Here is a 12394-nt window from a genome sequence, read left to right as displayed (position 1 = left end):
TGAATTACACTCTTGAGGGAAAATGCATGGTAATAATTCCTTAGCAAGTTGATTAATAACGAGCATGACATTAAATCTTTGAATTAATAAAATCGAGTGTATTTACTTGAGATTAAGTTTCCTAATTAATTTATTAAAATTTTTTGATATGAAGAACAAAAACCATTTTCATCTAATTGGCGGGATACATTTTAGGTTTCGCTATTTTATGCGATGTTCGACTATAAAATGAAACAATTTGTATGTATTGTTAAAGTATTTTTTAATTGCATAGCCTTGTCTCTTAATTTTAAAAATATTATTTTTTATTAAATATTTTAAATAAAAATATTGATATACTTTTATAATAATAAAAATTTGTTTTTTATCTCGTTGCAGAAAAATTTGACGTATTTCCTATTAACACAAAATACACGTCACACTATTATATTCAAAATACCATCACTATATATTTAAAATTTTCTTAATAAAGTTTACCAACCTACAAACAAAAAAAAAAACAAACTATCTTTTTTTCTTAAGAAACAAAATCACACACTCTTATATCAAGACAACAAGAAATTTAACAGAAACATCATACATCCAGCAACAATAACAACTATTTTCTACAACACAACAATCGAAAACAGGAAATTATCTATTTAAAACACGAATTTAATGAAAAAAACAAAAACGAAATAAAGGCGGCTACAGCAACATCATTTTAAAAGAAAACAAAAATTTATAGCTAGTATCTACCATTTTTAAGCAATCTGTTAAAAATATGACGTATCAGCGGCAGCACCAGCAGCAACATACACAATGGCAATCTATTCCGTAATATAATTATTCTAATAATTATAAATTTAACATTAAATTAAATTACAAAAAAAAAACCGAAGTAAAAAAAAATTATAAAATTAAGTATTAAAAAAAGAAAAATCATTACATATTTCTTAAATTAAAAAAATAAAAAAACAAAAACACATAAATTTTAAAATTTAATTAAATACACTTAAAGTAAATAAACAGTAACGTAAGCATTAAATAAATAATTAAAATTAAAAAAAAAAAATAAACTAAAAAAGAAAACAATAAACCGTAAATTAAATTATTATATATTAAAATTTGTTATTTAAATAAATAAATTAAAAAGTAAAACACTTTACTAAAAAATACCATAAATAAAATAAAAAGAAAACGCGTAAATTATATAAGTAAATATTTATAAAATAAATAAAATAAAATCAATATTGTAGAAATAGATAAATTTTATTTAAATAAATTGAAAAAATAAATACTAAATTAACAAAACAAAAAAATAAATAAATAGGAATAAAAAAAAGAACAAGGTTATAACGAAATAATCAATTAAGCGATTTAACACACACCCACACACATTCAAATAAATTTCCCTTTAATTATAAGTCCGAATGGTTATTTGTTAAATGAATTCTAATTAAATATTTTGAATAATTAACGAAAATATAGTTAAAATAAATACAATATTACAAGTAAAATAAATGAAGAAAAAACAAAACAAAAACCTAATATCATCAATCAATTGAATTAAAAATATACACTAAAATTAAATACTAAAACATTTAAAAAATCAGTAAAAAATTTGTTGTATAATTGATAAAAAAAAAAACAACTAAAAAATTTATTTGTAAATATAGAAATATAAAATACAAGTAAAAAAAAAAGTATAAAATTAAATTTTATTTAAAAAACTAAAATCAATTACAAAGATAAATATACATGAATACATATTTATATATAATTATATTATATCTTTAACTATATATATTTTCATTATATATACTCACCATCATCATATATATACATACATATATATATATATATATATATATAGGAGGAAAATAACAATAGTAGGAAAACTGGATATTATAAGAGAGAAATTCTTCAATATTGTAGATTTAATATTTAACATTGAAGAAATTCAACAATACATTAAATAGAATAATAACAATAACAAAAATTAAAACAACAATTACGAACAAAATAATTAAAAATCGAAAATAATTGAGAGAAAACAAAAACAAAATCAATCATAAAAATAATTGAATTACAATGTACTCATATGGAGAATTTTAATCTCTTTAAAAATACTTGATAATATTTGAGACATTATTCATAAATATTGAGTAAAAAAAAAAAACAAAAAAAAGAAAAAACGAAAAGAGTTTTTAATTATCAACAACAAGATTTGTTGATATTTTTATTATTTTTTTTTTCTTTAATTTTATATTCTTCTATTTCTACTCCTCTGCTAACTGTTTATCGAATTTATAACGGTATATACTTATATTATTTTACTACTTGATTTTATTTTTAATTTTGACAATATTTTTTGCCCACGTATATTCTGCAATTGTATAATCATTAAAAATAAAAATTTAATAAAAAATATCATGTGTTAATAATAAATTGAAAAGATAAAAATTAAAATTAGAAACAATATTAAAAATATAAGGTAATACTACTTGATAAAGCACAAAATAAATTAAAACAACACATAATATACTTGAACATTAAAAGTGCCCTAAACCTCTTTAAGAAAGTATAATATAAGTATATATGTATAACAGAAAAAAAAATATATAAAATAAGTTAAATTATTTTATGTTTACAAAAATAAATATCAGATCAGATGGCATTAATAATTTTAAAAAATTAAATAAAAAAACAACTTTAGTATATTAAATAAATTCATTAAAAATTCATAAAAAAAAAAACTACATGACTTGTTTCTTTAAATTGTGAAATTATTGTTGTAAACATAAAAACTTTAAACAACCTACAATAATTATCCAAATATCGCCTAAAAATTAAGCTATAATTAAGTTCTTTACTAAATAACTGATTGTTAATTGTTTAATTAAAAATAATTTTATATATTTAATTAATCGATTTATCGAATATTCGATTTTCTCATTTCGATTTCATTATTATTAATTTGAAATTTATTTGATACATGTCATTAACGTAAATAGTGTGACCGTTTATGTAAAAAATAAGAAACAAATAAATACAGTCATACAGAAACAAAATGACTATTTTCATATTCTTTCTCTTTAAATTAATTAAAATTTAAACTTTTATAATTAACATTTGATCTATATTTAATATACATATAATTTTAAACAAATTGTTATAAAGAAAAGATAAATTTTGAAAAAGAAAAATACAAATTAAATTTTATTTTTCCATTTTTTACTAGTGAAATGTCAAATTAAAAATTTAACTTTTTTTTTATTTTTTAAATTCGTTTTTAAAGAAAAAACTTCATTTCAAATATGCATAAATATTATGTGTAGATAACTGTTATAAAAATAATTTAGCAAAGTGAAAATATTAAATTTAATTTTAACTGACTTTTAACATTATTATCTTATATTAATATTAAATAATATAAAAAAGTACATTGAATAATTGAAGACATATATATACATACACATATATATATATAATAAAAAATTTATATATAAATATAAATTGTGTAAAATGCGGTCTTTATTAGGCAGTATGGTTTGTAAACGATTTAATATAATTTCCACATGGATTATTATCGGATTTGAATTTTTTATTTTACTACCAGGTAAGTGAATATATATAAAACATATATATATAAAATAACTTTGTTATAAATTTAATAATATTATTAAATTTTCGTTTAATTACATTTATTAAAAAAAATTTTTACTTTGATTTTATGGTTGATTAACTTTATAAAAAATAATGTTGACTCATAGCAACAACAATGGTTTGCAATGTAGCACGTTTCCCTACAGCAAATGAAAATATTGCTACGTTATAAAAACTATTTTCATTCATATATGAATATATTTCACAGATTGCATACATTTAGGATGAAAAATAATATATGCAATCTTTGAAATAAAGGAATAAAAAATTCAGATAGGTGTTAACATAATGCTCGACTTTACCGGTTAATTGCAAGAGTTAAGAGAAATAAATATATTTTTCGATGGCATTTGAAAAAGCTTGCAGTTTCGGAAATATAGAGGGCTGCTTAAACTTCAGACTTCTACAACTTGACGTCTAAATACGATATTGAAAGTTTGAAAAAATAAAGAACGAATTTCGGACAACAGTAAATTTTAATTTCCATTTGGTTTTTTTAAGGTTAAAAAAAGGTTTAAGATTTAAGGTACTGCGTACCATAGTAGTGGAAGAAGCCAACAACTACATTTCTGCCTTTGCAAAATTTGAAAAATGCTTATTGTTTTGCTACAATAAATAGTTACCATATAGCATTTTTAAGGTGTTGGTGGTTATAACTTTTACAGATAGGTAAAAATTTTCTTCTACGAAAATAAGTTTCTCTTAAAGATCTACGTGCATAAATGTCAGCTTTCTATCTCCTATGATATAGAAGTTTTGTAAACATGTTGACGGAGGGGCAAACGGACAAACCTTGTGAAATTAATAAGCATGTATTTTTTTTCATATTTTTTTTTGGAAAATTATTAGTGGTTTTTACTATTTTTTTTTGCCTAAAAAAAATTTTGTAATATTCCTTTTTTTGAAAATTCATTTAAATTTATTTTATAAACAAAAAATGAAGAAAATGTCAGATACTTAGAATCCATAATTAATTTTTGTGAGTAATAGCTATAATAAATACTAGAAATTGGGGTGTAATTAATGTTACCGAATTTTCAAAGTGTCAGTAGTTGTACCTGTTACGCTATTATTTTTTCAGAAAGTTAACATTGCTTTAAAATTTATTATAAAAATTTCAAAATTCTGAAATTTATAGAATTTTTAAACGTCAGATTGAAAAATTAAAATTGTTATTCGAGAATTTTAAAGGAAAATTGTATTTTTTATTTTTAAATATTGAATTCAAAACATATAGCTACATACACAAGCGCACATATTTTCTTCTATATTTTATAAAAAAATATGAAAAACACATTAAGAAAAATGAATAAAGAATTTGATGCTGAAGAATTTGAAATTCATTTGTCAATAATGAACAATACCCAAATCGAAATTGAACAATTATCATCTTGGTGCCAACAGCAAAGAGTACATCACAAAAAAATAATTGATTGCTGGTTTAAAGTTTTCACAATGGCTCAATTAGAACAAAAATTGATTCTTTTTTATTTAGCAAATGATATTATACAAAATAGTAAGCGAGAACATAATGAATTTGTTCATGGTTGGGAAGTAGCCTTACGAAATGCTACATTAATTGTTCATGATGAAAAAATTCATAATGAAGGGATTTGGGTAAAAATTTTTGAAGTATTTAACATATGGTCTCAAAGAGATATTTTTCATGAACCATATGTGAATGATCTTAAGGCTTTATTAAATATTCAGAAAAAAGTTACGAACAGTGTTGGTGATTTATTCAAAGAATTTGAGTGGAAAAAAATCTTGAATCTCTTACAGCTAAGTTCACGTAATAAAAGACGTCATAAGCGCATAACGTTTTGTTTATCATGTTGTAAAAAATCACATACAATCCGGAGAAGAAGCCGAAAATATCGTCATCGTTCTTTTTAAATAAAATTAAAATTGTATGATTGTAATGATTGTATCTTGTATGAATTTTTTTACTACATTATATTTTTTCATTTGGCAAAATTATAACAACTAATATTTAAGTACATTTGAGTTTATTTATTTGCGAATTTTTTCACTTACAAAATATTTAATATTTTATGTTAGAATTTTTTGTACTCGTATTATACATACATTAAAAATTTTTTTTGTTAACTAAGTACTTCTGTGTCTTACTTAGGAACATATACGTATGTGGAGCAATCTGTTATACAAAACCAAGTTTTATATAGTTAGTCGCAAAAAAGTCCATGGAAAAATTGAAATGAAGGCTTTCTAATCCAATAGTTGTACAAAACAATTTTTCTAGTTTTAGGTTAAGAGTTTTTATTCATATGATTTTAGACAAGTACAATGAAAGCCACTTAGTGAAGTGTTTAATTTTGCATAAAATTAGGAGAAATTCGATAACGTCAAGAAATATATACTGTTTTTTCCTACAAAATAAACTATTTTTAAAATTTTAAATTTTAACATTTTGAAAATTAGCAAGAACCCATTTTTATGTACTGTCTATATTCTTTTAGACATACTTTTTTCTAATTTATGCAATTCCAATTTTTCCTCACGAAATTGGTAAAGTTTAAATTTTTGGATTCTCGCTTTTCCAAAATTGCAAATTTTTCCAAATTTCTATAAAACCAAAACTTCTAGCGATTAAGAACTCACGTAACTAACGGTCGAACTCCATTTTTATGTTAATACAGTAATTATCGTTTTTTTTTCTCCGAAAAGTATGCAATAATTTTTTTCCGTAGCATAATATTTGCTATTAAAGTTATAAAATAATTTCAATTGTTAAAAGAAATTGTTAAAAAAAAAAATGCAATATTTTCAATTGTTGAAAGAAATTTGCAAATTTAGATCAAATTTAATTACAAATTCTTTAAAATTTAATCAAAATTAATGATATATTCATAACATATACGTACTAACTGGTATACAATATAAATATCATACCATGTTCTGCAAATTGAAAATGTCATTCTCTAAGATATTCTTTAAGATAATAATTTCAGATTGAATACATTTTTCTCAATTCTATAAGTTCAATTAGCCTATAGTCCTTGACTTTAGGATAACAAAATTATGTTTTGATTCTATAATATTGTCCATGTAATGAAGATGCAAAATTAATTTTAAGTATAATTATGATTTAATAGATCCTTAATAGTTTAAAGGTATACAATGGTTACAATAGAACTGAACCAGATGTCCTTCATAATTTATTCTATATGTACTTATAGTATAGCCAATACATTATATCTCAAAAAAGAAAAAAAAAAACAATTTTTAATTTTAAATTTTTGACAAATTACTGGAAACAACAATAAAACACAATACCCAAAAATTCGAAATATTTAGAAGTAACTACCCACATTTGCAAAAAAAAAAAAAAAAATAGTTCCAAAAGTTAAAATTTAAAAATAAAAATAATATTCTTTTCCTTCTAGCATCTTCTAACTTTTCCTTATATAGCTACCTATTATCTATTATGAATATGAACTTTTTTTTTGAATAATCACGTTCCTTTCATAAGAATTTTTATGTGTTTCAAAAAAAAAAAACCTTGAAAATATTTTTATACTTCCACATATGAGATTGATTGATTAATAACAACGACATTTACATACATAACGTATTCAAAAATATTTTTTTTTGAATAAATTCTTCCTTTTTGTATAAGGATGTTATTAAGGCAGCGAGTATATTAAGTGCAATTTTGAAGTCTCTATACATTTCTAAAATAATATTTTTTTTTGTATTACAACAATATGCGTTCATGCAAGTATGATTTACCAAGTCAATTAGTTTTTTTTTTTATTAGTGTTGTCGTCGATTGAAAATATTTTATAATTTAATTTTGGGAATTTGTATGCCATGACACAGCATTTTCATCTCCTTGCTTTAAAATTATAAAATAATTTTTTAGAAAAATTAAACATAGCTAATTAGTTAAAGTATCGAATTTAAAATAAATCTGCCTTATTATTGGAAAATTAAAATTTAAAATTTAATTTAGGCACAAATTGGAGTAATTAGAACTAAATAAAATTATTTAAGTGTTCATGAAAGCTTAAGAAGTAGTGCAAATCTTCTTTACTCCATATAGTATTTCAGCTTCATTAATCCGATTTTTAGTAATTTTCAAATGACTTGCAATTGTATTATTCGGTATTATGACTACGTTCTACTCCTTTTAAAAGATAAAAAACAAAGAGGTCATAATATTTTTTTTACATTTTAAAAAGCCCCACTTGCACTGAAATATTTTAAAATTTAGTTAATTTTCAAATTTAAATTTTTCTTTTTTAATATTCAATATGTGGGCTAAGGGCAAATGAATAAATTCCTGTCACGATTTTATTCAAATCACAAAGATTCAAATAATTGAAACTTTTACTTTGATATCTAAGTTTGAGAATACCTGAAATGAATACCTGATTTAAAATAAGGTTACCAATAATAAGTTATCGAACGCCATTTTTATTAAAAGTGAAATTTACGCAAATAAAATCAGGTACCATCAATAAATTGTTTACAAAGTTTCATAACTAAAATTTTAAGCATTTTAATAATGAATAAATAATATTCGTACAAAAATTTTTTATTTTATTTTGTGTTTTTTTTTTAAACTTTAAAATACATTAAAAAATTCAGGATATAGGAACTATGAGCTCTCAAGGATTTTAAAGTTTTTTTTACCTTTATGTAAATTATTTCTTAAAAAATAATAAAAAAAAATTATTTTTTTTTATCTATCGAATAAACTTAAAAATTCTCATTGCGGTTAAGAAACTTTTTCCTTTTATGCTCGTATCTTACCTTTTTCTATACCTTTTTGACTATACATTTATATTTTATGCAATAATATTTAATGTAATTTTTCTAAAATTTTTACCAAATCTTTAAGTAATATCTATACGACGTTATCTTAAATCAAAGAAAACTTTCTTTGCAACTGGCTTAAACTTTTTCTTATGGTAAATATACTGGATGTATACATGTATGTATATATGTATATTGACATCTTTTTCTTCTATTCTGTATAGAAGAAACTACTTGAAGTAATACAATGTTGCATATGAAAGTTTATTTTCAAAGATATATAAAACTTCATTAAAGAAAACTTCATTATACTTAATGTTAATCGAAAAGGAAAGAAAGCGTTACAATCTAAAGGTATTTGAGTTATGCTCAAAGAAATCGAACTAAAACAACGTATCCAATTCGAAGAAAAGAAAAATATAACTTAGATTTTTAATGCGAAAATTATTTTTACGACTTATATAAGAAAATTTAACTTTAATCATAGTATTGCTTAAAACTCAATATATAAGTTTAGTAATGCTATACGCTTCTGTCCTTCAGCCCATGTGTTTGTCTACACCCATTCAGATAAATAACTGGAATTTTATACACAAATAAATCTTTATTAAAAACGTCTTTCACCAAATGAACATTTTTACCTACCTTACCCCTTTACAGATCCATACCGCAGAACCACATAGTACAGTACTGAAATGACAAAACAACTGTTAAAGTCAAATGTTACTTGAAAACCATTTTTTTGATATAATTTTGCTTTAATAAAGTAAACTGTAGAAATCTAAATCTTTGGCAGCTTTTAGGCACTCATAAACAGCTTATTTCGTTAGAAGAACTTTTTTTCCAACCCTATTCTCTTCAAATCCATCACCTCACGAAAGTAGTATAATTTAAAATTTCAGTAGCTTATATTTCAAAAATTGCAAACTGTAACAAATTTTTATAAAAGCAAATATCTTGCTAACAAAAAATATAATTATTCATCTCAACTGAGTTAATAAAAAAATTCCACCATTTGTCGTGAGTTAACGTTTATCTTAATATAATTTCCATTCCTCCCCTGAAAGTATGCAAAATTTTATTATTGTGTCAAAATAATTTTTGTATATTAATGAGAATAGCTAATGCGATTAGAAGTTTGTTTTCCAAACTCGTATTTTCTGTTGAACTGTTAAAAGAAAAATTTCAGATACTTTATCAATCATTGCTCTGATCTAAGTTTATCAATATTATTATAACATTTTTATTCCCACTTGATTTATAAGAATTATTGAATTCAATAACAAATTAATGTCAAGAATGGCATATTCTCAATAAATATTAGTGTCAGTTAAAAAATAAAACTTTGAAAACAATTTTACTGAAACAAGATCAAATTTCGGCTAATCGGTTAAGTCAAATTATTCTGTATAATTACGAATTTTAAACAGATTAAAGCTTGTCATATTAGATAAATAACGTTATCATTAAGTATATCTTCTTAAATAAAATCTTCCTTGCGTATTTCAAGGATTTCGGATATTGTTACCATAAAAAGGAAAAACGTTTTTCATAACTATTATTTACAGTTATACTCTCAATTTTGATTATGCAAAAATATCTCTGACAGCTCAGCAGCAGCAAAAGAATAAGAATAAGAAGAAGAAGAAGAATAAAAAGAAAATGAAGGAACAGCAAAAAAAATTTAATAATGTAAATTAATTCTATTACTCTTTCTCTTTCTTTCTTTGTAAAGTACACCAAGTTCACTTACTTAAATTAAAATTTCTTTTCATAAATCTTTTTAGATAATATTTGACATTTTTTTTTCTCCTCTCTCGCTTTCACTCTACATTTTCTTTCTCCTTTTTGTATTATATAAAATACATAATATTTCCAATTAGAAGAAAAAGAAAACAAAAATAGAACGAAATAAAAATAACAAGTAAGATTAATGCGAATCAATAAATTAACGAGAAAAAAGCTAAGAATTTACTTTGCATATCAAGTCAATAAATTTTTAAAAGGAAAAACCACTAAAATATTTGGTTTTCATTAATTTACAATATTATGGAAAAGGAAATTATAATATTTTTCATTTAAAGGGAATATTAAATTGGTGATCTAATAATATTAACAGTGTGATTCCTTATGAAAATTTATAAATTAGGAGGGGAGGGAGAAGAGTTAAAAGTCCATTTTTCTAAAAGGAATGCTTATTGAAAAGTTCACAACTACTCACATTACTTAAGGAATGTTTCTTCATTTCAATTTGATATAGCTAATTAGATTAATTTTAAATAAATTTAAACCAATTTAATAGTTTTGTAAATCAGTACATTTCACATATTCTTTCCTTGCATAAAGTTAGCAGGAGCAAGATCAATAAAAATCGTATTTGCCGGTAGAAAATTTGCTGTCAATCTTTAATAGAAATCTAGCATAAAAAAAGTGTCTAAACCTGAATTGTTTTTCTATTTTTAAGAGGCGATAGTTTGAAATTTATACGTAATAAACTACTAGAATTTAAAACTTTTATTAAATTTATTTTATTTAATTAAATTTTTATTTATTTTATTTAAAACTTACCGTTTAAAAGTAAAGTTGTGGCAAATTTTTTATGAACGAAATTGTTTCAAGACGAATGATAATTTCAATAATCTTTGTATACTAATTGTCGAACATATATTTTCATGGTAAAAGAATCCGAAATTTAAAATTTTCTTTGTTATTTCGACCAAATAGATCTCTAAAAATTTCCATGAAAGATTCATAAATGTAAACGGAGCATGCAAACGAATTGATGCATGCAATGAAATTTAGAAACTAATATTTTCCACAAATTTGGTAGGAACGCTGCTATAGTTGATAGATGCTATTGTTGTAGATGCTATTTTGGTTCTGCAATTCAAACACAGTTAGAACCTATAGCAAGCATAATGTTTGATTGCAGGAATTTCCTCATACAGCCAATAATGACAATTCAGTAATTTTCGCGGTTAAGACAAGATGATTAGGTATGTTATGTAGTTTGACTTATGGATATTCAATAAATGCAATCTGCAGACTAATTTTTGAATTGCTCTAAAATATTAAAACATAATTGCCACTGGTAATGAAACAAATATTCTATGACCGAAATTATTTCTGCAAACAATCTGACTAGCGTCATTGCTGATTATTATTAAGTTATTATTAAGTTAAAAATTTATGGATTTAGCTATAATACACAATAAATTAAATTTATAATTAATAAAATTTTCTTAACATAAATAGCATAATGTTATAAATGTACATTTAAATTTTTGATATACTTATAACCAAATACAAATAAAATAGTAGATGCTTATAACTTTGAAGGGTACGAAATTTTAATGAGAGGTTAATAACACTCTTATTACATAAAATAAATTTATTTCAGAATTTCAGCTGCTGTCATCCAACTTAATAAAAATTAGGTGAATTAAGTTCTATATAAATTGACTCAATTAATTTTTTTAAAGTAAATAGAAAATTAGTCACCTGTAAAATAATAAAATAAAGTATAAGAGTTAAGGATTTTCTTCATAAAATCATTTTCTTACTGTTAATAATATAAAATTTATTTTTAAATTATTTTAAAAAATAAATTTATACTCGTATACATTGTTTGATTTTAAAATAGATGTTCTGTGCAAAATATTAAGAAGACAATAAGGGTGGGGTTTGGATTAAAAAAAAATTTCATTATTTTATCGATATTAAAATGTATAAAAAAAGAATAATAACGGTAATTTACAATAAACGGTTGGCTTCAGGTACATAACCTGACATTTTATGAATATATACTTGTATACTAAAATGGATACAATACTATGTGCTCCCACACTTGAATATTTATTTGTATGCGTAAGTAGATTGTCGCTCCTATACTCTTGTGTTATCTTTGACGTTACGTTGACTGTCGACTATAAATCATAACTGTTCTTCATTTAAGTAAATATAA

The sequence above is a fragment of the Condylostylus longicornis genome, unplaced genomic scaffold (genome assembly GCF_029603195.1).
Source record: "Condylostylus longicornis isolate FDR11 unplaced genomic scaffold, ASM2960319v2 ptg000010l, whole genome shotgun sequence".
Classification (NCBI taxonomy): domain Eukaryota; kingdom Metazoa; phylum Arthropoda; class Insecta; order Diptera; family Dolichopodidae; genus Condylostylus; species Condylostylus longicornis.
This window is presented reverse-complemented; position numbering follows the sequence as displayed.